The sequence below is a fragment of the Prionailurus bengalensis genome, chromosome C1 (genome assembly GCF_016509475.1).
Source record: "Prionailurus bengalensis isolate Pbe53 chromosome C1, Fcat_Pben_1.1_paternal_pri, whole genome shotgun sequence".
NCBI classification, from domain to species: domain Eukaryota; kingdom Metazoa; phylum Chordata; class Mammalia; order Carnivora; family Felidae; genus Prionailurus; species Prionailurus bengalensis.
In genome coordinates, this window is record NC_057345.1 from 5,120,877 (window position 1) to 5,144,566 (window position 23,690).

At 56.8% G+C, this 23,690-nt stretch overlaps 1 protein-coding gene and 1 long non-coding RNA gene across 7 annotated transcripts in view; one reads left to right on the forward strand and one right to left on the reverse strand.

Moving 5' to 3' along the window:
* Positions 1–23,690, forward strand: part of CAMTA1 (calmodulin binding transcription activator 1) — an 857,550-nt gene that overhangs the window by 627,530 nt on the left and 206,330 nt on the right. The window lies entirely within an intron of this gene.
* LOC122479881 lies at positions 5,298–8,954 on the reverse strand. The gene is made up of 2 exons (XR_006296453.1): positions 6,517–8,954; positions 5,298–6,420 (listed from the first exon to the last, which is right to left on the reverse strand). It is a non-coding gene; the product is annotated as an uncharacterized LOC122479881 (long non-coding RNA).

Here is a 23,690-nt window from a genome sequence, read left to right on the forward strand (position 1 = left end):
TCTCAGCCAGAATCTTCGCAGTGGCCTGCACGTCCCATTTTCACACCCAGACCCGGCTCAGGGGTCTCAAAGCCATTTCCTCGAGCTGTGATCACTTCCCATTACCTCCCACACCTCCCCCAGGGAAATAAAACCCCGACAGCCTATGAAAAGAGAGTTTTCCCTTTTCTCTGGGACTCCGCCATCCACCATCTGACTCTGGGTGCTCATCATTCAGCCCAGGGGCCCACTCAGGTGACCAGGGGCTTCCCACAGTCAGATCTGGAGGTCAGCCGCTCCCAGCAGGCTGGGCCCATGTGCTGGCTGTGACCTGGCAGGATGGGGTGGGGGCCTGCAGAGGCCAAGGGGGGACCTGGTCCAGCTCTTCACCCTCCAAAGAACCTACATCACCCTACACTTCCTTCCTCAAGCCTCCAGGACCAAAGGGACATGAGGCGAGGTTTGAACCAGGGCCTGCACCTTGGCCTTGTCCACCCAGCCTTTTCCTTCTGCCCATCTCATCACACACACACACAGACACACATACATATATGGACACATAGACAGACACGCACATATACAGACAGTCACATACAGGTACAGACACATGCACATACAGAGACACAAACACAGACACATACAGACACACCCTGCCCTCCAGCAGAGCCTGACACCCCTGCAGAAGGCCCCAGCCACAGGACACTGCGTCTCATCTCCACGGAGATGGGGGGAGGGGAAGAGGCCCAGGGAAGTCCCTCCTCAGAGACGAAAACACCCCACGGAATGAGTGCCTCCTCTCTGAGATTTGCATGCATTATTTATCAACACCTAGGCTGCGCGTTTCTCAGAAACTAGCAAGAAAGGCCAACACGAGTGGAGAGGTTGCCGGTTCTGAAGGGAGAGCTGCCGCTAAGTGGCTCCCGAAAGCCCGGCTCCATCCCCGCCCCCCCTCCGCCAGCTCTCCCTGGTTCCACACCACCCACGCCCGGGGTTTTTGGTCCCTACTGACAACCCACCGCCTGCTGCAGGGAGGAGGCCGGCCGTGAACACGAGCGAACCGGACGGAGCGAACAGGCCGCTGCTTCGGTACTCTGACCACCAGCAAGACACAATCCTTCCTAGGGCGGAAAACATGCTTCTGAAGGCTCAAAATCAGGCCCGACTCCGCAAAGTCAAGCGGAAGGTTTGAGTATCTAGAGCAGACAACATTCACGGGGGACTGGGGCCCGGGCAGCCCCAGAGAGGAAGCTGGTCCCATCTGAGAGCGCCGAGGTCCCCACTCAGCTCTCGGGCTCCGTGGCTGGCGCGAAGGACGAGGTCAATGGGAGGTGTGGGGCCCGCAGGGAAGCCTCCGGCTTGCTCGCCCCCGGGAGCACCCGTGGAAATCACAAGCTTTGCGGAGGTGGTGAGAGGCGACCGGGAAGACGCAAGAAAACCCCTCTCGTCCCGCGGCCCCCGGAGCACAGGGATGCCCTTCTGTGGTGGACGATGGAGCCCCGAGGGGCTGGGCCCGCCGGGAGCGCACAGCCTCTCCTCCACAGCCAGGCAGAGCCTGGGCCGCATGCCTGCTCCCCCGTGCAGCGCCCCATCCTGAAGGCCAGCCACCTTTGCCGGGTCCTGTTTGCTCCCCAGCGTCCTGTGAAGTCCTCGGCCTCCTCTCCGGAAGAAGCAGGGAAACGGAAAGGCTGCCAGGACTCTGCCCTCGGCCTGGCCTGGGCCTCCCTGATTGCCTTTGTTTTTCTAGGCAGCCTCCTCCTCTCCATCCTGCCACGAACGGCTCCCAAACTGCTCCTGCCGAGGCCTTTACGGAAACCAGAAAATGGTTGCCAGTCGAACACGAGTTCCCAGTCCGCAAACCCGAGAGCTCCCGTGTGCACGTCAGGGCTAGTTTCCCCTGAGTAGCGGCTCTCAACCGCCACATTTACAGCCCGGGGTGGGGGCCTCCCCGGTGGCCATATGATACTGCTGTCCCCTCCGTGACACTCACCCAGCCTCAGAAGGAATGTGTCCAGGTGACTAAAGGGACCCCGGGAAGGCTCGGTCCTGGAGAGTTGATCACGCACGTGACCAGCTCTCCTGTCTGACAGTTGCTGGAAATCAGGCCCCGGTGGACCCTGGAGACCTCTTAGTGGGTGTGGGGATTCCCCGTATTCAAAGCTCTGGGCTTGAGGAATAAAGTCACGCCAGCAGAAGGGCCAGAATGGGCTCCAGCTTTCCTGAGGCTCCGGGCTGGTGGTCTTCCGTCCTCGCGCATTCATTCGTCTGTTCATTCGCTCGTTCAGGGGGAGTACCTGTTATCTTGCGTTCCTGCAGTCAGCTCACCGTGCGCCTGCCTGCGTTCTGGCCGCCCACGCTGTAGATGTGTTCCGCGCGGGCCCCGGGGGGTGCACACGGTGCTGGCCTCCCCACTGTGTGCACGCTGCGGGATCGAGTGAAGGAGCTGCTGTCCATCTCCTGGGGGCCGGGAAGGGAGGGTGCGGCAGTGTGCAGTTCAGACACCAGGCCACCGGCTGCTTCCTGACCATTTTCCACCACCGACCTCATTCCTTTGTCACCCAAGCCATGTGGCTTTGGGCATGTTTCTTAATCTCTTGGATCTTTGGCTTCCCTGTCTACAAATGCGTGATGCAGGGACCTTAGAATTCATGAAATCGCTCCCGTAGAGCTCGGCACACAGTAAATGTTGGGTTCCTTTTTCCTCTGTCTGCCTGAACTTGGGGAAGCCTCTCCCCTTCTCTGGGCCTCAGTTTCCTCACCTGAGAAAAAAAGATATGGATCCAAAGCAGTGTAAACCTGGGGCACCTGGGTGGCTCAGTCGGTTGAACGTCCGATTTGGGCTCAGGTCATGATTTCACATTTCGTGAGTTCGAGCCCCACGTCGGGCTCTGTGCTGACAGCTCAGAGCCTGGAGCCTGCTTCGGATTCCGTGTCTCCTTGTCTCTGTCTTCCCCTTCCTGCTCACGCTCTGTCTCTCTCTCCTTCAAAAATAAATAAACGTTAAAAGCAGCGTAAGCCTGTCCCCCCCTCAGTTCTGAAGTCTGAAGGCCTGCCTCCCTCCTCTTCCTCTTCTGTGCCAAGTTCTGCCCCCACCTCCCCAAGCTGCCAAATCTGCCCTCTCTGTCCTTGCAGGAACAGCCCATGGGCTCCCGTGCACACAGGAGAAGCCTATTGGCTGGGCCCCCTCAGTGATGGGGCCGACCTGGGGGTGGGCGGTGACACCCTGCTGTCCCCAAGGCATGCTCCTGTTTGTTCTGTTCAGCTCTTCAGATGCCGTGTTATACAGCGCTTTCCAGAAGGGTTTGGATAGACTCACAGGTCTTTCATGGGGGCTTTGTAGGGAAGGAAAGAGCCGGTGGGCCTGGTGGGACTGGTTTGAGGCAGCTCTCCAGCAGAAAGCTGCAGCTAGAGGATGCACAGGCCAGTCCCTCGCATGGTGGTGAGGCGCCCCGGGGGCTCTGAGATCCTGTGTGAAATGTGCTAGAGAACCCCACCTTTGGCATCAGCATTGGTGCAAATACAAGGGATCAGGCCCTGGGCCAGGTGCTGGGGATGCAGAGAGGGACCAGGCAGGTGGTGGCCCTGCCCTGGGGGGTGCTTACAGCACACACACTCATGGGGGCCCAGAATGGAGCGCTTTGCAGAAACAATTGCCCTGGAGTTTTCCATTTTACTCATGTAGACTGTCGTGTAGAGAGACTCTGAATCAGCAAACGGCTTCCTAAGGCTATTGTGGCAGAGGGCGACCCCCCGCCCTGCCAGTCCAGCCGTGCACATCCCACGGGGCTGGAGCCCCTGCCCGGGCAGGGCGGCTCCCAAGCCTGTGCCCCTCAGCTGACATCCCGTGACCTAGAAGAGGTGGGGACCCATCCCCGCACACAGCCCAAGCCTGATCCCCTGAGTGGGAGGGACATCAGGCACTGGCGTCATCAGCTTGCTCCCGGCTGCTCAGCACATGGGGGGACTGTCAGTGGGTACAGGAGGGCACGCGGGTCCCCGTGAAAAGTCCACACCGGCGGGTGCCAAGCCTCACAGGCCAGCCCCGCTGTGCATCTGAAGGTGACGCCCGCCCCAGGTGACTGTTCTCATCTAGAGGTGCCCCGGGCTTTCTGGGAAATGTCAGAGTGTGCGGGAAGCACATCGCTCTTCCCCCCAGACCCCGAAACACACTGTCCTCATAGAAGATCTGAGGCCACGCTTCCCTCACCGCATTTCCTCGCCTCATATCCACTCTTGGGGCAGTTTTCGGGGCTTGGTTTTGTGCGTGCTAAGAGTGGGCAGTCACTGTCTCGGGTGGTCCTCCAGGAAGCACATCAGTTAGCCCCCAGTGACACCAGGACCGAAGGTTCCGTGCCAAAGTGGATCCATTTCCTGCTGGGGTCGTACAGGAAGCCACTGCCCTCAGGTGCTGCTGATCTAGTCCTGAGCACCAAGTACCCGCTTCCCGAGCCGGGTGTTCAGACGTGGAGGTGGCCTCCTTGGACACTGCAGGCTGGACAAGTCGCCCTCCCTGGGTGAGACGCTCACCCCGGGGAGACCCTGAGCCCTCTGGGCAGCACTGTGACCCGAGAGCAAGTCAGGCCTTCTTGGTTTTAGTAGCAAAGACACTTTGTTCCCTCTGTGCACGTGCCTCTGACCTGATTGAGCGAGAACCCATCCATTCAGCCTCATTCAACCAACCCAGGCTTCCCTTCTGGGAAGTCATTTATTTTGGGGTTTTTTGTTTGTTTGCAAATAACCTAATGAAAACTCCTTTTTTTTTCTTTCCGAAACAAAAAAGGAGACTGTAACACATGTCCCACCTACACATCTGAAATCCTCCAAGCATTTCTTTTACATACAGTGCTTCTGTCTGCACGGCACCCTGAGAGATTGCCCTGGCCACCCCCGCCTTTGCCTGCACCGCTCTGCCCTTGACCGGCCCCAGGAAGAGGCAGACTGACTCTGTCCGCCATCTTTCCTGTTCATAAAGACATTTCGAGGAGGGTCTCCCAGTGCCTGTTCATCTTAAGGGCAGAGGTGAGCTCCCACTCGAGCTCGGGACTTTCACAGACACAAAGCAAGAGAGGTGAAGGACGTCTCCGGCCCTTGCTGGGAACTGCCGAAAATAGGCCTCGATCTCCCGTGTTTGGGCTTGGAGTGGACGCGGGGAGAAAACGGCCCCTGGCGTGTGCTCTACTGAACGTCCCATTCCGCTGTTTGAAATAGGACCTGCATGTGCGTTGTTTTGGTCATTAGTTAACGTATCTGGGTGTGGAGAAAGCGAGAGAGCTAAATAATTACAAACACTTCAGAGATGTGGTGTTTTTTTTTTTTTTTTCCCACTGACTAAGGTTAAAATGAATAGTGTTGATCCGTTGCCCAGGCAGTAGGCTTGTTAAAGGAAATGGTATTTAAAATGATTTTTGAGCCAAAGCAATTTGGCTGCTCCGAGGCGTCCTTTATCTTTTGCTTTCAAGAGGATAATAATGTTTAAAAACGAAGTCACTCATACCATTTCCTGTCGGGAAGCCAGCTCAGTGATGGGCAGCTCTTCCTTGGGTTTGTTTACTTGCTTCATGATGGAAAATGCAAACTTAATGGGCTTCCTTCTGGAGAGCCCTCGGTGTTCCGACAAAACAGAGACCGATGCTGTGGTTGAATCCGTGTCTTCCACTGAAGTCTCTTTCCTACATTGTTGCTGTGGGACTTCCCCCCAGCTTGGTTTGAGCTTGCGAGCTAGAGGCTCATGGCCCCTAGCTGGTTCCAGGGATTAAGTGGAGGGCTCTGTCTGGATGGAGCACTCTCCCATTTGGCTATGGGGCTCCCTCCCCAAAGAGAACATGGTGGGTCACCCCCATTGAAAGGTGCTAAGCAAGTCTTCTTGGGTAGGGGTATTTCCTATGTATCACTGGATTGGGTACAGCTGGAGCATAGGCACAGATAAGCTGACTTTGCCATGAGCTCGGGTAAAGAGAAGGAGATGTTCCAGTAGACCCGCTCTGCCCTGGGCTGGGCTGGGCAGGGCTTACGTGGGTAGTGTGGCTTCTGAAGTCCCAGGATTCTCTGCTCAGGTGTGCACATGACCAGGTGCAGTCTGCCCGCCTGCCTCTGGCTCACAGAAGCCTAAGGCAGCTCGGGAGGCAGGAAATGGGATGGAAAGAACTTTCCATGGCAGTAAAATGGGGAGGAAAACACCTGCTCCTCGGTGTTGCCCAGCGCCTGGCACACGATAGCGGATCTATTGTTCGAAGTCATTCTCTGACCTTTGTTTTATTACTGGAAAGCGTAGCCTCCATTCTCCGAGGAATGGCTGGGGAAGAGTTTATCCTCTTGGCCACTTCCTGATCTAAGTCTGGCTACAGAAGGAGCCCGTAAAATGTAGGAATGTGATATGAGGGTGTTTTGGGGAGTCTGCGGTCTTGCTGTGTGTGCTCTCTGCTCAGCTTTGGGGTCACGTGGCACCTGAATGGGGGGAGGGTTGCTGCTGAGGCCACGGCCGTGGCAGGTGGGCCAGTGGAGACACGTGGCTTCGCCCCCGTGGCTTTGCACAGCACCTACCGGCCTCTCCTTCTCTGTCTCATAGGGATCCTGGCAACCTCTACCATCCTGAGGCTGAGTGGGGTAATTTAGGACGGCCGCTGCTCCCTTGGTGCATTTTAAACACACTTCCAAACTCTGTTCATTTTGCCTTTGATGGGGAGGTGGCCTTCTGGGTTTTTCTTTCAAGAGATGCAGATTTAATGGACTGTGATTTTTCTCCAGATCTGCTGTTTAAAAAAAAAAAAAGGCAGCATTAAAAAAGCAACTCAGAATTTCTATTTACTCAGGGAAAAAAAAAAACCTGCTTGCTATTCAGGCCCTAGATTTTCCTGGGAGATTAGTGTACTTGCCTGCCAAGATGTTAGCTAAAGGAAAACACATTTGCTATAGATCAGAAATATTTATCCTTTTCTGGGCAGGAGATCCGAAGAAGAACTTCATCTGAATGTATAGCACCTGGAAATATGAATGAATTCAATCTCCTGAGCTGTGGGCATCCTCCAGAAAGGCCAGTCACTGAGCAGGGGTGTGCAGGGGGAACCGGCAGTCTGTGGGAAGTTGAAGCCATGAGAGGGGTCGAGCAAAGCTGCTGGGCTGGGGGAGGGGTGAGGTCAAGGGTCGAGAGGCCCCAGTCCCAGATGAGAGGTGGGGGACTCAGCTAGAAGGACAGCGGTGAGGATCCCAGAGCCTGGCAGCCTTGACTGGCCAGCTTGCTTCGTCCTGGGACAGAGGGCGTTGAGCCTGCCCTGCTTTGTATGTTCTTGGAGGGGGGTTGGGGGCCAAGGTTGGTAGGTGACTTGGGCCAATCCCACTCTTGCTTCTTGACAAGAGAGAAGGAACCCCAGCTTCTGTTGAGCTCCATGCTGTCTCCCCAAAAAGGAGAGCCCCCATCCTTCAAAGTCTTCTAAACTTACCAGATTCTTCTTTGGTTGCTGCGGAAGAGTGAGAGACCTGAGCTCATCAATGATAAAAAATCAAATCATTATTTCCACCCAGACGGCAAGCCTCCTGGTGAGAGACGGGGGACAGAAGTGCGCCCACAGAGTGTCAGTTAGCAAGTTTTCACCTCTGGCTCTCTCGCTTATTGGTCCTTATGATTAGGATTCATTTGACTCCTGCAGCTGTGCCCTGGGTTCTTTGAGGGGAGGGTCAAGTTCAGGGTGTGGGGGCAGGGAGGAGCAACAAATTCCCTGTGATGTCAGAGTCCCTTCTAAGATCTTTGGTGTCTGGGACCCCATTTTCCATTCCTAGAAGTGATTTGCCCTGACCACCAGCCAGTACCCACCCTGCTTGAGCAGAGCAGGGCTTGAGTCCAAGGCTGTAGGGCCCTGGACACGTGGCCTGTCACTCCGAGGGCCGGCAAGGTCTGGCGGCAGGGCAGGGGTGGATCGTTGGCTCCTTCCAGGCAGAGAAGGATCCTCTCTGGTCTCCAGGGGCCCCTGGCCAGGCGGGGAGTAAAGATTCGAGGATCTGCGCTGGGGGGTTTCTGCTAACAAGCGTCCTGTTAACCAGAAGCCCATACCCTTTCACACGGAGCCCCTAGATCTCTTTCAAACAGAATTACTCCCAGAGCTTCTCAAGGATAAAGCAGTCCAGGAAAGACTGCAAATCCTGGGAATTTATAGTAGGGCTGCATGTTTTCAGTTATCTAGTTTGGTCCTGTTCAGAGGTGCCTCCTGGCTATAATTTAATCTCAGGTAGATGAAAGCTCTTTTCCTCTCCCTCCAAAGGAGGAGCGACTTCCTCCCTCTCTCGTGGGCCGGGGCCAGCTCTCTGAGACTCCCCAGGAGCCAGCGGGGCGTGGCCCGAGCAGAGCTGGCCATCCGGACCTGCGGGGACGACTCAGAGCAAACTCGTGGTCCTCGTCTTTGTTCAAGGTCGGCCTCAGACAGCTTGCCTGAATAGTCTGGGGCGTCTTTGTACTTGAAAAGCAGCCCCACGTATGGAAAGGTCCACCGGAGAGAGAAAGAGGTGTGTGTGAGCCGGTATCGGGCTCCCTGTAGAACAGGGCCGTATGCGGGACACGAGAGCTTGTGTGCGTGACTTTCTGGGCGTGGAGCAGCCTGCAGACAGGAGCTCTGAGTGGAGGTGAGGGCATGGGTGTGAGTGTGTCAGCCCCAAAGAGTACACGGAAGGAAGGTGTGGCATACGTCAACTGGGACCGTGAGCCCAGCACAGCCTGCACCGGCTGCTGCATTTGGTTCCACGTGTGTTGACACACGTGTCCGGTCTCCCTGCAGCAGACAGGGCGGACGTGGGCGCAGTGATGCAACACCCACTTGATACCGCAGTGATGGCCACCCGGCTGAGTGTCACAGCCACCGCGACATTTCCCTGGAGACCGGCCACCAGCGTCTCATTCATCTAGTATCAGCCGTAATTAAAAAGTAGTGGCTCGGGGCGCCTGGCTGGCTCGGTCGATTATGCATCCGACTCTTGGTTACAGTTCAGATCATGATCTCACGGTTCGTGGGATCGAGCCCCGTGTCAGGCTCCACGCTAAGCACAGACCTGCTTGGGATTCTCTCTCTCTGCCCCTCCCCTACTCGCTCTATCTCGCTCTCCGTCAAAATAAAGAAATAAACACTTAAAAAAAAAAAAAAGTAGGTGGCTCCGAAAATAAAGGTGGAGAGAGAGAGTGGCATCCTCTCCCCAACCTGTTGTCTCCTTTAGAGGAAGATGCTGGGGACGGGAGGCGGGGCGGTGGTCATGCCATCCATCCTTCGGCCTCCCAGAGCCTGTGGTCCAGCTTTCTGACGAGCATGCTGACCCCGGCCCCACCTCCCAAGGCTGCTGGTCGCCGACATGGCCAGGTTGGTGCCCTCGATGTGGATGCAGTCCAGGACTCTCCATGCTGGGGATCTGCAGAAACAGTCTCTTCCTGGGTACGGCCTGAGGAGAGAAGTCATACTGGGTACCACCCCCGGGGCATCTAGGGCCAGGACACATAGCCAAGCCCACCAAGGCCACTCTCTTTCATTGCACTGAACAGTAAATGCGTTGCCTAAGATATTCATAAAGAAGAGTGCGGCAGGCTTGCCCGAGGCAACTCACCTGAAGGGCTCCCCGTAGGGCTTATCTGGCTGCAGTAGCTGCTGGGGCCCCTGCCCCCTGGAGGATGGAGCCCCTTCAGGCTGCACTCCCCACCCCATCAGCCCTGATGCTGGCCATGGGTGCTGTCCTGTCGTTGAGCGACGTCTGGAGCTGGGGGCCACCACCCCACTGCTTGTCAACAGTGCACCCAGGGACAAGAGCCCAGCCCCGTCCGCCCCGATTCTGAACCATTACTCTGCCCCTCACTCATCAGGGAAGCTCAGACAGTCATAGCCCATCCCTCAGAGTGAGAAGGACAGCCCTGTCCCTCCATGACCATCCACGGTGCCGTGCCCACCGATAACCTTCTGCGGGTTCACCCCGGCACGTTGCTGGTATGATGCTGGAGCCGTCACCTCCCACCTCGTGCGGGCCTGCCATTCACACTTCTATTTCGTGAACATCATCACGTGCGTTTTCTCACTGCACCTTATCTCAAGGGGCTTATCTCTCTGGGGACCCAACCACGCAAAGTCAGAGCCCAGAAGGGAAATATGTTCCGCTCATTATTGGGGGTATACTTACACTGAACGTGGAATTTCTATCTGAGATCCCGCCTTAGCTGGTGTCATGGTCTTGTCTGGGAAGCTCTCTGCTGTGGGCTCTGCTTTTGTGCCTCTTCTTGCCTTTCCATCCGTTTCGGCCCTGAGTACGAGTTTGGCGATTATGTGATGGGTGAACACCCAGTAGAACCCAAATGCCTCAGCTGCCCGTAGCTCCGTGGGGGTCCCCGTGTCCTGCAGAATCTTCCCTGAGCCCCTCGGGCCTCCAGCGCAGGGTCTCCTGTGCTGGCAGCCAGCCTGTGCCTCTGGAGGCTGCAGAGGGGGCTGGGAGGAAGCCAAGTGATCCCAAGCCCCTGGGGAGGAGACTGCCAGCGAGGCGGCCCGGTGGGTTTCAGCTCTGGGTGAGGACACGGGGAGCCACACTGCAGAGACTGCAGGTTACTAGGACAAGTCCAAGGTCAATAGAAGCCTCAGAGGGAGGCTGCTAGGATTCACACAGCAGTCTCCATCCTCCCCATTGCCAGATGGAAGGAAAAAGCCTGGCCCCCTAGAGCCCTAGCTCTCGGCTTCCCTCTGGCCCCCAGCCAAGGACAAGCCCAAGCCCGCCTCTGTGCAAAGAAGTGGCCTTTGAGAAAGTGTGTCCACTGCCCTGGGAAGGAACATTTGCAGTCAAGTCTGTGCATGGAATTTTTATTCCTCTAATACAGCCTGGGCAGGATTTAGTACACAAGTTCTCCAGAGGAAATGCATTCAATAAAAATTTGATGGGCTCCGGCAGCTCAGCAGAATCTCCTTACGAATTCCAAGTGTTTGTTTGGTCCCTGGCTTAGGCAAGAGCCCCGCTACGGCCTGCAAATGGCCTCTTTAGATGGGGGCCCTTGGAGCAGGACATGCCCCAGTGCCTTGCTTCCCCAGTCTCTCTGAGAAAGAGCTAAGCCCCAGGGCTCTGGGAGCTCAGGGAATTGCTCACCAGGAGATGAGGGCCTTGGACACTCGCTGGGGGCCTGATGCAGATGGGAGCCTCAAGTCGGTTAAGGAATAGAAATGAATTGCTGCGAATAGTTGGGGGAGTGTAGTAACTGTTCATTTATTGTCTTCTGACACTTCTCATGGCTCAGCTGAAGGCTAAAGGGCTGAAGACAGGTGTGTGTGGTCCCTACCCGGGTGTCCCGTGGGAAATGTGTGCTGGAAGCCAAGCTTGCTGAGGGCGACATGGGGTTCCACCCACCTCTGTATTCTCGGCTCTTAGCCCAGGGCCTGGCACAGAGGGTGAGGCCAGCGAGTGCCAGGTGGCGTTGGAGAGAGGTCGGCCGCACCGTGGGCCCTCAGAGATGGAGGAGCCTGCTGGTCACCCTCTAGAAAACTCCAACCACAACCCCGTACACCTTCGTCCTGGCGAAACGGGGCCGGGTCACTAGAAAAGTGCCCCCAGGCTCAGCAGCCACTGCAGGGACCAGAGCAAACGCCCACGGCGCGGAGAGCCTTCCTGCCTGGGCCTCTGCTGCAGAAAATGTAGCTGGAGACGGGGAAATAGCAAACCAGAGAGTGTGCTTGCAAAGTGGCTCTCAGGCCCCAGTGCAGAGTGATTCCCCTGCAGTGCCCAGCGTCGTGTCCTGGAGAATACAACCAGCCCAGGTAGCAGCCAGGAGGGTTGGCCTTCGTGTGCCCTTGGCCCAGCCCCGGCCGCCGCCCTCACCCACGGCTCCCAGAGGGTGGACCCTGGGGGCAGCTCATGGCAAGGACACAGAAGTAGGGTCTAATCTCAGATCTGGCATTTACAGGGCAGCTCCCGGCAAAGAACTTGACTCCCCTTAGCCCATCTACACATCTGTGCACATCCCGGGGGACCACATTTGCCAAGACTTAGCTCGGAGCCCTGTTTTTAAGCCATACTGGGTGGTAAGCAGAACCCAAATCCATAGGCCTTCCCCGGCTTTCCTTCTGGTCTGGGGAGCCATGCCAGCTTTTCCTCTCGTGGTGGTTTCCCCTCTCTCCCAGGGTCCCATGTGGCTCCCGGTCACTTAGGCATGCAGCCATCAGAAGGCAGGGGAGGCTGCCCCCCCCCCCGTCTGCAGTTTGAATCACCCCGGCAACACCTTCGTCCTCGTGCCCTGCAGATGTGACACATCCAGGCCTTTTCAGGCTCCATCCCCAAAGCCGCCTCCGTCTGCTCCTCTTTGTGTCTGGGGCGCAGAGCCGTGCGGGGGGCAGTCGTGTTAGCTGTGGCAGGAAGGGCTGAGAGGAGGCCGGAGCCCCGGGGCCCATGAAGGAAAACACCAGGTGACGTGATGGTGACATGGGAGGGAGCTGCCTGACCCCAGAGGGCTTGAGGATTTCCAGGCACAGCCAGAGGGGGTCTCCTGGGCAGAAGAGGACTGTCCCCACTGCCCACGTCAGTCATGACCGCTTAACCCGAACCCGGAGGAAGGAGCCCGTGTCCCCACCCAGACTTCGGGTAGCAACATGCACTGCTGTCGGGCCCCCACGCACGGGGACACCAGCGCGGGTGGAGTGAGGGGGTCCGCTTCCCGGGGTCCGCAGGGCTCTGCTGCCCAGGAGGCCTCAGCTGAAGTAGGATCCTGTGGCCACAGCTTCTCTGGCCCGAGGAGCCCCCAGGTGTAGCTCCTGGACACCCAAGTGCAGGGCGTGCACCGCTTCCAGCCCTCCCGCCCCCTGTTACCCAGGCTTGACCTCCACCTTCACTGCTGCACGGGGCTCTGGCTTCCCTCTGGCGTCCAGGTAACGAGATGAGCCGGGCAGACCTGGGTCAGGGAGGAAGGGGACCCAGATCGGACCGCTCAGCCTCCGTCAGACAGTACGGGCCCCACAGGCCCCTGCGTGCAGTTTCCTTCCGAAATTTACCTGGTCTCTCTGCTAACTAACTCCAGCCTCCAGACCCTCGGGCTCCCAGAAGTGTTGGCAAGACAACCTGGGAATGTCCTTGGGGCCACAGAGGGGGGGATCCCACAGCTTGCCAAGCTGCCCCCTGCCCTTCCCAGCCTGGGGCCAGTTCCGTCCACCAGGCCCCTACCTACATGCATTCCTGGGGGTCCAAATAGGCCGGAGGCACGTCCCAGTCCCTCTGCCATGGTGCTCAGGGTCCCCTGGGTCGGCAGGAGGCAGGGTACGTGTAAGGTGGTGACGGGCACGTGAAGGGCAGCAGTGAGTGCTGGCTGAGGTCCTGCCAGGCACACCAGGCCCTGTGGGCACTTCCCCTGCATGACCCCCTCTGACCCTCCCCACCCGGTGAGGATTCTCAGGTGACAGGATCTGCCAGCCGCCTGGCTAGCCTCCATGCTCCAGAGTAGAGGAGGGGCGGGCGGGCAGGGCCAGGTCGGGTCATGTGGGGGGAAGGGGGGAAGGGGGAAAACCACAGAAGAGAAAACTCCATTAGACGCCTGTGGCCTCCTGGCCTTCACGGTCAGGATTTGCGGCAGGAATGGAATGAACGTTCCCGAAACCAAAGACAATACTCCCAGGGCTTTGAGGGAGAGTGGGGGTGGGGACCGAGTCCCTGGTGAATAAGGTCCTGAGCCAGCGTCAGCCCGCCCTGAGTGCCCGGCTCCCCACTGGGGTCCCCGAGACACACACTCACACCGGCTCACCCTACGCACGCACACGCGCACAGACACGCGCACGCCCACCCCCGCGGTCACGTGCTACTCCCACACCTGCACGCGTTGCCTTTCACACTCGCTCTTGTGTGCGCACACACAGTCTCACACTTACACACGCGCGTTTTAGTTGCCTTCGCACTCACATCCACACACCCATTGCCTTCCACATGCCGTGCACACACTCACACGCGCCCCCAAGCCCTCAGGCCCCTGCTCTCCTGAGCAGCTCCTGCACAGTGCCCGACGGCCCGGCTCTGGGTCTGGCGAAGCCAGTGGCTCCTCTAAGCGGCACTTAGCTCTACTTCCTTTTTCTCTCTCCTTTGGCGCCTGGAAAACCCCAAACATTCCCACGAGGGAAAACAGGCGCTTTATTACCTCGCGGGCTCAGAACACCGCATCGCAGTAATTGAAAGTGGCTTGACTCAAATTGCATTTTCTGAGGAGCCGGGAGAGACAGGCATGCGGGAGGGAGGGAGGTGGGGGTGGAGGGCTGCTTGGAAGGCTGGCACCGAGCAGGCACGGAGTTCTGCACCCGGGGCCCCAAAGGCCTCCCCCGGGCCACCACCCCCACACCAGGCCAGAGCGCACCCCACAAATGGGATCCAAGCTCTGGGAGGGCAGACACGCCTGCCACCTGCACCGGCCTCCAAACAAGCCTCGCCCTGGGAAGGGGCCTCGTGATCTCCCTGCAGGTCACCCGATGGCACCCAGCAGCCATTCAGCAAGAGTTTGTTGACCGAGTGGCCCCCTGGACCCCCGCGGACCCCTGTCCTGGCCGTGGTAGCCCCTCGTGGGTGCCAGCAGCAGGGAGAGGGCCCTCCTTTTCTGTGAGTCCTCTGGAAGCGGGGATGGGGGCTGCTGTGGTCTGAAAAAGCGTCCGCAAGGCGTCCGTGACTTTGACTTGCTGTTCGTCGTTACGGTGACTTCAAAATTGCACGTGGCATTTAAGAAGAATAGGCCAAAGGGGCTTAACATGGGTGGGAAATGCTGCTTCAATGCCTCTATTCATCCACAAGCATGACTCCCCACAAAACCTACACTCCCTGAGTCATCCGCGTGTCCCCGGCAGCCAGCACTGAGCCCAGCTTGTGGCAGATGTTTGCCAAATGGAATTAATGAATGAGGAAAGAAGGCAGGAAGGCAGGAAGGCAGGAAGGCAGGAAGGCAGGAAGGAAGGAAGGAAGGAAGGAAGGTTGGGAGGTTGGGAGGGAGAGTCCCAGGACCTGAGGGAGTAGGAATGTCAGAGAACATCCATCCCCAGCCCTTGAGGAAGGGAGGAGGCTGCCACAGTGTGGTGATCCCCAGGGCCCCTATCTCTATCCTGATTTCTGCACCGTGCTCAGCCAATGAGTAAGAAAGCGAGGGCCCTTCCAAAGGATCAGCAGAGTCCTGGAAAACATGTGGATAGACGGCCTTGGCCTAAGACAGGAGCCAAGTGCTGGCTGGGATTTGGGGGGGGGGGGCGGGGACCAAGCAGGACTGTCCTTTACTCGGCCCATCACAGACTCCTGGATGTCCTGCTGCGGGGCCCTCCCAGGCAGGACAGAGGAGAGAGGCCTGCGAGTGAGGCTTGTCCAGGGGCTGCTGAGCCCAGCTGAACGGGTGACCCCACAACCATTTAGTGATGAACTCGTGCCTCTGGTGAGCAAGCAGTTTACTCCCCGTGGCCCTATTTGAGTTTACATGGGAGTGCGTTGGAACCTTCCTACACACACGTCTGTTCCATCAAACCAAATGGGGGGCACTTTCTGCCCCCCATTCCGCTCTATCCAGGCCTCACGCTAAAACTCAGCCGGGAGACAAACAGAGTGGCATCCGGCCAGAGGACAGGGCCACACGCCTCCTCCGGGGCTGGGTGTCACTCGGGGGGGGGGGGGGGGCGCACCAGGATTCAGGGTAGAGACCAAACATTGTGACAGCGATTTGATTTCTGAACCACTGGCCTCAACTGACTTTATAGTCTGCGGACACTTGTACCATTTTTTCTCCTCCTGGTTTACTCTGTTTCTGGATTATTGTCTGTAAGTTTCAAAATGGCCCAGGATCCCTGAGTGGTTTATAAATTAGGGCCGTATCCTGGGAGCACCCAGTAGTGCTGATATATTTTAGGTGGTGTCAGAGTTTCTATTATAAACCCCATTTCTCAGAGGTTTACAACTTGGCCATAAAAATGCACAGAGGCCGGAGGCTGATGCCGCTGCCTGAGTCCCTCCCAGGTCCCCAGCAGGGACATCCAGCAGGTGGGCCACAGAACAAAGCCTGGGGTGGGAGGGCTCCACACCCGCACCCGCAGCATGAAGGGATGTGAAGACGGGGCCTCCCTCCTGCTGGCCCACAAGCTGTGAGCTCCATCCAAACAGCCTCACAGAAAGGAATGTCACAAGCTAGCAAGGCCAGTCCTGAGGGCAGGAGGGCCACCGATGGGGAAAAACGTGTGTCTGCCGGTGAGTCTCTCTTACAGTCTCTGACTGTCCTTCTTAGGTCACTCTGCCCCTCTGGGGCCATTGGCTTCCCTTTCAGCAAGCCCACTGACCCAGAGACCTGATACATACCTTTCCGACCGATTTCCACACTAGGAAGCGTCTCCACGCTCCATACCTTAGGGCTTGATGTGACGCTCCCGTTTTCAATAAAGCGCTGGTGATCGGGTCGCCCGTTTTGGAGAGCAGAGGAATAAAGACCGGCAGTTCTTAGGCCCAGGGAGCTTGTGAAAGAATGCCAGCACCTGCTCCCCACCCCAGGAATTGATTGGCTGGGTATGGGGCTGCCCAAACAGTCAACAGTCCTCAGGCCAAGTCCCAGGCTGGTGTCAGGGAAAGGCCCAGCCCTGGAGTCAGACACCGAAAGTCTGATGATGTTTCCACAAGCCTCTATCCCCAGAACCTGGCCAGGCCCCTTCTTGTCATTGGGGCCCTGGGCACCTGGGACGTATACTGAGACTGGGAGCCCGGCGGCTATCCAAGTCCCAGAGCACAGCTTCACAGAGGGACCCCCTTCTAAATCTTCTCCCCAGAGCCACAGGGACAGAGCCCAGGCTGTAGGGAGCCCCTCTTGTTTTCTCCAATTTCTTCTGAGGCTCTGGGATTTCTGGCCCAGACTTGGGAGTCACAGGCTTGCCTGGGTAAGCAGAACCACATCCCAGGGTTGCCCAGCTCTGGGCCCGGCTGCTACACAGGGACTCCTGCCTGCAAAGAGCCAAGGTCTTTCCTTGGTGGAATGCCAGCTGTCCACCCATGAGCACACTTTTCATTCATTCATTCACTCAAAAATGCTCACTGAGCACCTGTTGCCTGTGATTGCTGTCCTGGGGCATCTGGAATGTGCTGGAGACCACAGCAGACCAAGGGCCCTGCCCTCCTGGGCTTAACCTCCAAGCAAGGGAGAGGACACAAAACAATAGACATGATAAGTGAATTAAATTATGTAGATAGCCAGTGCCGTGGGAAAGAAACAGCAACGTGGAATAAGGAAGCGATGAGGGGTGTCCGGAAGGAAGACACGTTGTGAGGTCCCGTGGGTGGCGAGGACAGAGAGTCAGTCAGCTTTGCTGAAGTGCTGCTGTGTGACAAACATCCTGGGAGTCTCTGGGGCTGGCAGGAACAGATGATCATTCCTCACTTCCATCATAGTGGCTGTGGTGGCTCCGCCCGGGCTGAGGGGCATGTTCTGTGGCCCTTCCTCTGGGCCCTGGTCCAAGTGGTGGCTTACTGGGGAGTCACGTCTGCCCCTGCTGCACTGGCCAGAACAAGTCCCACGGCGGGGATGACAGCAGTGGAGGGGGAAATGGAGAGGGGAGAGGGGGATTTTTGCTGAACAAAGTGCAATCTCCCCATCGCAGCATGACAACGAGCCACTCAGGGGAGGCTTCTCCACGTGAACAAAGCCTGGGAGGCCAGGAGGGAGGGGCCAGCGGACACAGGAAGAGCACGCAGGAAAAGGGAACAGACTGTGCCAAGGCCTCAAGGGTGCCTGGCCTCTTCATGGCAGTGAGCAGCACCCCAGGGTGGGAGGAAGGTTCTAGAAGCAAAGATGGTGGCAGCCCCGTGAGCCCCATTGCTGAGAGAGATGGGACTACTGTGGGCTTTGAGTGACTTACACTCTAACACCACCCACTGGTCTCTTCATCAGAGGGAGACTGGGGGACAAGGATGTGGACACAGGAGGCCAGGTCAGGGGCACTTTCAATGACCCAAACGTGAGAAAATGACAGGTCTGAGGTGGAGCTGTGGGGTAGAGAGAAGGGGCCGGATTCCAGACGGATTCCGAGGCGGAGCCGTGGGGCCCACTGGCCAACCAGAGGTGGGGTTAGAGATGGAGAAGCTTCCAGCTGCGTGTAGGGGTCTTGCCAGCCATGATGGAGGCTGTGAGGACCAGGGGTGCCGCTAGGACTCAAGGTGCAGAAGCCCGTAGTCGTGTGTATTAGCTCCCTGGGCCTGCTGTCACAGAACCACAGACTGGTAGGCCGGAACAATGGGGAGTTGTGCCCTCACAGTGCTGGAAGCTGGCCACCAAGATGGAGGTGACCGTGGGGCTGGTTCCACCTGCGGGCTGTGAGGGAGAGACTGCTCCGGGCGTCTCTCTAGCTTCTGGTGCTTCGCTGACCATCTCTGGTGTCCCTCGGCTTGTGAAAGATCACCTCGACCTCCGTCCCCATCTTCCCTGGCCTTCTCCTTGCGTGCATCCGTGCCCAGATTTCTCCTTTTATGAAGACACATCGGGTCAGGGGCCCATCCTAGTCTAGTATGACTTCATCTTCACTCAATCGGTGACCTCTGCAGTGACCCTATTTCCTAATAAGGTCATGCCATGGACTGAATGATGGGGTCTCCCCCAAATTCCTATATTGAAGCCCTAATGCGATGGTATTTGGAGGTGGGGCGCCGGGGGGGTAATTAGGGTTCGATGATGTCAGAATCCCATGATGGGATTAGTGCCCTTAGAAGAAGAGGAAGAGCCACAAGATCTCTCTCCACCGTGTGGGGTCCTCACCAGGAACCCGATTTTGCCAGCCCCCATCTCGGACACCCAGCTTCCAGAACGGAGAGAAATGCACGTCTGCTCCTTAGGCCCCCAACCTGCGGTATGTTGTTACAGCAGCCTGAGCTACCAAGTGAGTCCCATCCTGAAATGCTGGTGACTTTGACATATGGTTTAGGGGGTGGGGCACATCCAAATGAGTCACATCTGGCTCCCCTCCCCAGGCCTGGGGGGCCTCTTCCCAGCTCCCTGGGCAAGGGAGGGGGCTTGGGAATCTCCTTGGACTGGACGCTCACTCTTCAAGCCAGCCCCCAGCCCCCAGCCCCCAGAAGGAGCACCACAGGCAGGCGGGCGGCTCTGGAAAGGACGTGCACCCGGTAGAGGCCGCTATTCTCCCGTTGTTTCTGCTGTGTGAACACTGAACACCTGCTGTGTGCCTTGCACCCCGGAGAATTTGAGGGTGCATCAGAGAGAGCCCTAGGGTCTAGGAAAAGGCTGGAGGGTGGCCGCTGGAAAGACTTTGAAGGACAGACGGATTGTGGAAAAGAGGATGGGGGTAGAAAAGGGCCCTTTGCTTAGAAACAAGGGTTTGGGGAGCACAGGTGGGCAGAGCCCTGGTGCACAAGCTTCATGGTGCAGCCCCCAGGGGGCAAAGAGCTGTCACCAGAGACGGGGCTGCAAAGGGACACGAGGTAGAAGGCAGCCGTTGTCCCACAGGGGCACCCACATGCAGATCCAACAGGGTCTGGGGCCGAGTCCTGGGGCTTCTGGAGCTGTTCCACGCGGGACTCTGGGGTTCACCAGTTGAGGTGCATGACTGAGATCCAAGACAATCTTGGAGGAAACGCCAAAAGGCATGACGTCTGTTGCTTTCTGCTTGACTTGGAGAGCCCAGACGGGTCCTCTCGGGGTCCCTGCACCAGAGACGGCGTCTCCTATGGCATCATTCACGGGTGTTTTGTATCTAGCTCTGCGGTTCCTTGCTCTTGTGAGGAGGGATTCCTTAAGACATTAGAGAAAGCAGGCCATGAGAAGGAGCAGCATCTAAAGCACAGACTGTGACACCAGGAGGCCCGAGCTTCAGCTGGGCACTGCCACCTTCCTGCTGCGTGACTTTGGGTGAGACACTTAACCTCTCTGTGCCGCCGTGTCCTCCTGGGTTACATATGTGAGCACAGAGCACAGAACCGGGCACCTATCTCCAGGGCTCCCGACGGGGCTCTGCGCTCCAGGGCCCTTGCCGGCAGGTCATACTGCCCCTTAGCAAGGGTGACTTCTGTGTGCCCAGTTCCACCCCAACCAACTCATCTTTTTTTTCTTTTTTCTTTATCTTGAGAGAGTGCACAAGTCGGGGAGGGGCAGAGAGAGAGGGAGAGAGAATCCCAAGAAGGCTCCGTGCTGCTCTCACAGAGCCCGATGCGGGGCTCGATCTCACGAACCGTGAGATCATGACATGACCTGAGCCAAAACCAAGAGTCAGACACTTAACCGACTTGAGCCACCAGGCACGCCCCGCCCCTCAGCCAGCTCATTCTGAAGTGAGAGGCACAAGTGGGTGACAAGCAACTGCCAAGTGACTCCTCCTTCGCCCCCTGCCCAGCTGCCCCTCGTGGGAACCTCAGACAGGCCTCGCTTCACTTTTGCCTGGGATCTGCAGGTCTGCTAAGTGACCCCAGGCTCTATTCCTTGAGACTTAACGGGCCCAGAGAGCAGCAGGTCGGAGGAGCACAGGCCCCAGCTCACTGTCTGCCTGATCCCAGCCTCTGGGCGGGAACAGCCCGCGTGGAGAGATGGCGAGGCCCGGAGGCGCAGACCCAGGGGCTCAGCCTCCCCACGGGAGCCCCTGCCTCTAGAGGCCTGGAAAACCCCCTCGCTCTGCCTCCCGGTACACGGGGAGTGTGTCTGCCACTTAACACAGAGTTGCCGTCGTCCCCACAGAGGGGTTTTGTTTGGATCTTAAAACACTTGCTCAAATTAATGACCAAAAATGTCAGATGTGTCCACAGCTAATTATTCATTAGATGCTTAATTAGTGTGGGATGATCATGACATTTTAATGTTATTAATTTTTATACTGTAATAGGATTTAAATTGTTCTGCTGTCCTGAAACCTCCTGTTAGCGTCACCCTGGAATTGGGGGCTGGGAGGAGGTAGGGGCCGTGAGGGCAGCCAGTGGTGGCCAGTGGTGGCCTGGGCAGCATCCAGAGCCCGCATACACCTCTTCGGGCCTTGGAGAAGCTTCCTCCGGTCTGCAGCACAGCCTCTCCAGAGCTGGATCCTTCTGATGGTCGGGCTGGCAGTGGAAGCTGCTGGAATGGGGAGAAAGGGTAAACCAGACGGCTCCCCAATGCTCCTTCCTGCTCACATGTTTCCAGAGCCTGTGTTCCTCCTTCCGTCACCCTGAGACAGAAGGGGATCCAGGGAGAGGGAAGAGGACCAAGGCTGTCTCACCCCCAGGGGCAGCAGAGGACCCGTCGGTCCTCAGTTGGTCACAGACCTGCTGCCATCCTCCATGGTCCAGAGAATGGGGCCCACTTGAAGGAGATGTTGTGTGTTTCAGACAAATTAAAAGAGGCCCTCTCTGCCGCTGAAGGGCGTCCCTGTGCGGGACACTCAGTGGTCTCTTCTCGGTAGCAGGGACATGGCTCTACTATTAGCTTTTAATTACGAAAATTATCTGTGCCCGTGCTTTAAAATCCAACAATGGGAGGGCCGCCTGGGTGGCTCAGTCAGTTGAGTCTCTGACTTTTTTTTTTTAATTTTTTAACATTTTATTTATTTTTGAGACAGGGAGAGACAGAGCATGAACAGGGGAGGGTCAGAGAGAGGGAGACACAGAATCTGAAACAGGCTCCAGGCTCTGAGCTGTCAGCACAGAGCCCAACGTAGGGCTCAAACTCACGGACCGCGAGATCATGACCTGAGCCGAAGCCGGCCGCTTAACCGACTGAGCTACCCAGGCGCCCCGAGTCTCTGACTTTTGATTTTGGCTCAGGTCATGATCCCAGGGTTGTGCGATCGAGCCCCATGTCAGGCTCCATACTGAGCACGGAACTGCTTAAGATTCTCTCTTTCCCTTTGCACAACAGCCCCCACACATGCGCGCTCTCTCTCTCTAAAAGAAAAAGTAAATTAATTAGTTCCATTTTAAAAATCCAACAATAGTTAAAGTAAAAAACTAATAGAAATCATATGAAATCCCACCGTGTGGGATGGTGGTATAATAAATCATAATATTTTTTGCATATGAACTTGCAAGCTCTTTTCAGGCACATAACTGTGTGGACTTTTACAAGAAATATACTCGTATTATATCGTGCTGTCGTGTCATCTGCTCTGTCCCCCCCACTAAACAACATCTCGTGAGCATCTTGTCAGGCTAATAATGGATACAGATCTGCATGAAACTTTTTAGTGGCCATGTTATGTACCAATCCACAAATACGCCATGATTTCTTTAACGGGCCTCTGGTAGTGGGCCATTTCATTATACGCGATCATTTGTGATTTCTCAAATTTAACTACCAGGGCTCCTACGAGAATGCTTTCTCTGTTGGTCTGGCTGTACCCTCGGGACGGATTCCTAGAGGTAAAAGCAATGGGTCCCACTGGTACTTCTTGATGGTAGGAACAGTTCACGTCTTCCTGTGACCTGACCAAGTGTTTTCATTTCCCCAAAGCTGTTCTCCCACCTGTAAAATGGGCACAATAGTACTGTTCTTCTGAGTTGTGGTGAAGGACCTGGTGCTTACTAGGTGCTGCTAAAGATTAGCTTCTGCTCTGCAGTCCTTAATGCACCGACTCTCGGTTTACCAAACACCGAAGTGCACATTACCTCTTCGAATCGAATTATCTGAAGGGAAGAATAAGGCGGGCTTGGCTAAGTTTGGGCTGGTAGGGAGAACAGGTGATGTCTGGGGTTTGCCCTTAAGCTTGCAAGGTCAGAGGTGCCTAGGGGGACCGGTGCATGTTCCCATCTGCCAGATCTATCCCACCCCCGGTCAGAGAGGGATACGGTATCCATTCACTCCTGAGTCCCGCTTTGTATTGATGAGACCCATCATGAAATGGATAGGAGAGTCCAAGCAGAGGCTTGAGCCAAGATCCTATGAAAAGACATCAGCCGTGGAAGGTTGTGGTCCCCCAAGGTGGCCTGGAAGACCTTCCTGCACCCAGCTCTGAGTGCCCCTGTGGCTCTGCTCTGACACGGGGGCCATTCTGTGGTTGAGCCCCTTCGAGATACTCTCGATGTCTGGCCCAGAGCAGAGGGCTGGGGTGCAGAGAAGCTTCTCTGGGGGCAGGAGAAGGCATCGGGTGGCCACAGGGAGTCAGGCGATACTTAGAAAGATCATGTCGGGGCGCCTGGGTGGCTCAGTCGGTTAAGCGGCCGACTTCGGCTCAGGTCATGATCTCACGGTCCGTGAGTTCGAGCCCCGCATCGGGCTCTGTGCAGACAGCTCAGAGCCTGGAGCCTGTTTCGGATTCTGTGTCTCCCTCTCTCTGACCCTCCCCGTTCATGCTCTGTCTCTCTCTGTCTCAAAAATAAATAAACGTTTAAAAAAAAAAAAAAAAGAAAGAAAGAAAGATCATGTCAGCCATGGGGGACCATCAGCAATTCCCAGGGCCGGGCCGGGTGTAGACTCTTATGCAATTTGAAAAAAAAAAAAAAAAATACGTGGCAAAATGAAGCTGGCAGTAAGTCCCCCCACCCCAGGCCTCCAGGAGCCCCCTCCAGAGGTGTGGCTGGACCGCCTAGAGGCTGAGTCATCCCCCTGCCTCAAATGCTTCGTCCCTCTTTTCCATGGGCCTCTCTATTCTGGGCCTGAACTTCGCCCGTGTCAGCCTGGATTAGGAGCCCAAATGACCGCCCCAGTGTCGGTGATGAGGTACAAGGACGGAGAGATCCACGTAGGTGAAGTCCCCTCAGGGCAGCTGCCTGTGAGAGAGGCACCCCCGGCCCACCCCGTAGAAGTCAGCCCAATAAATGGAGCATGAGGTCGG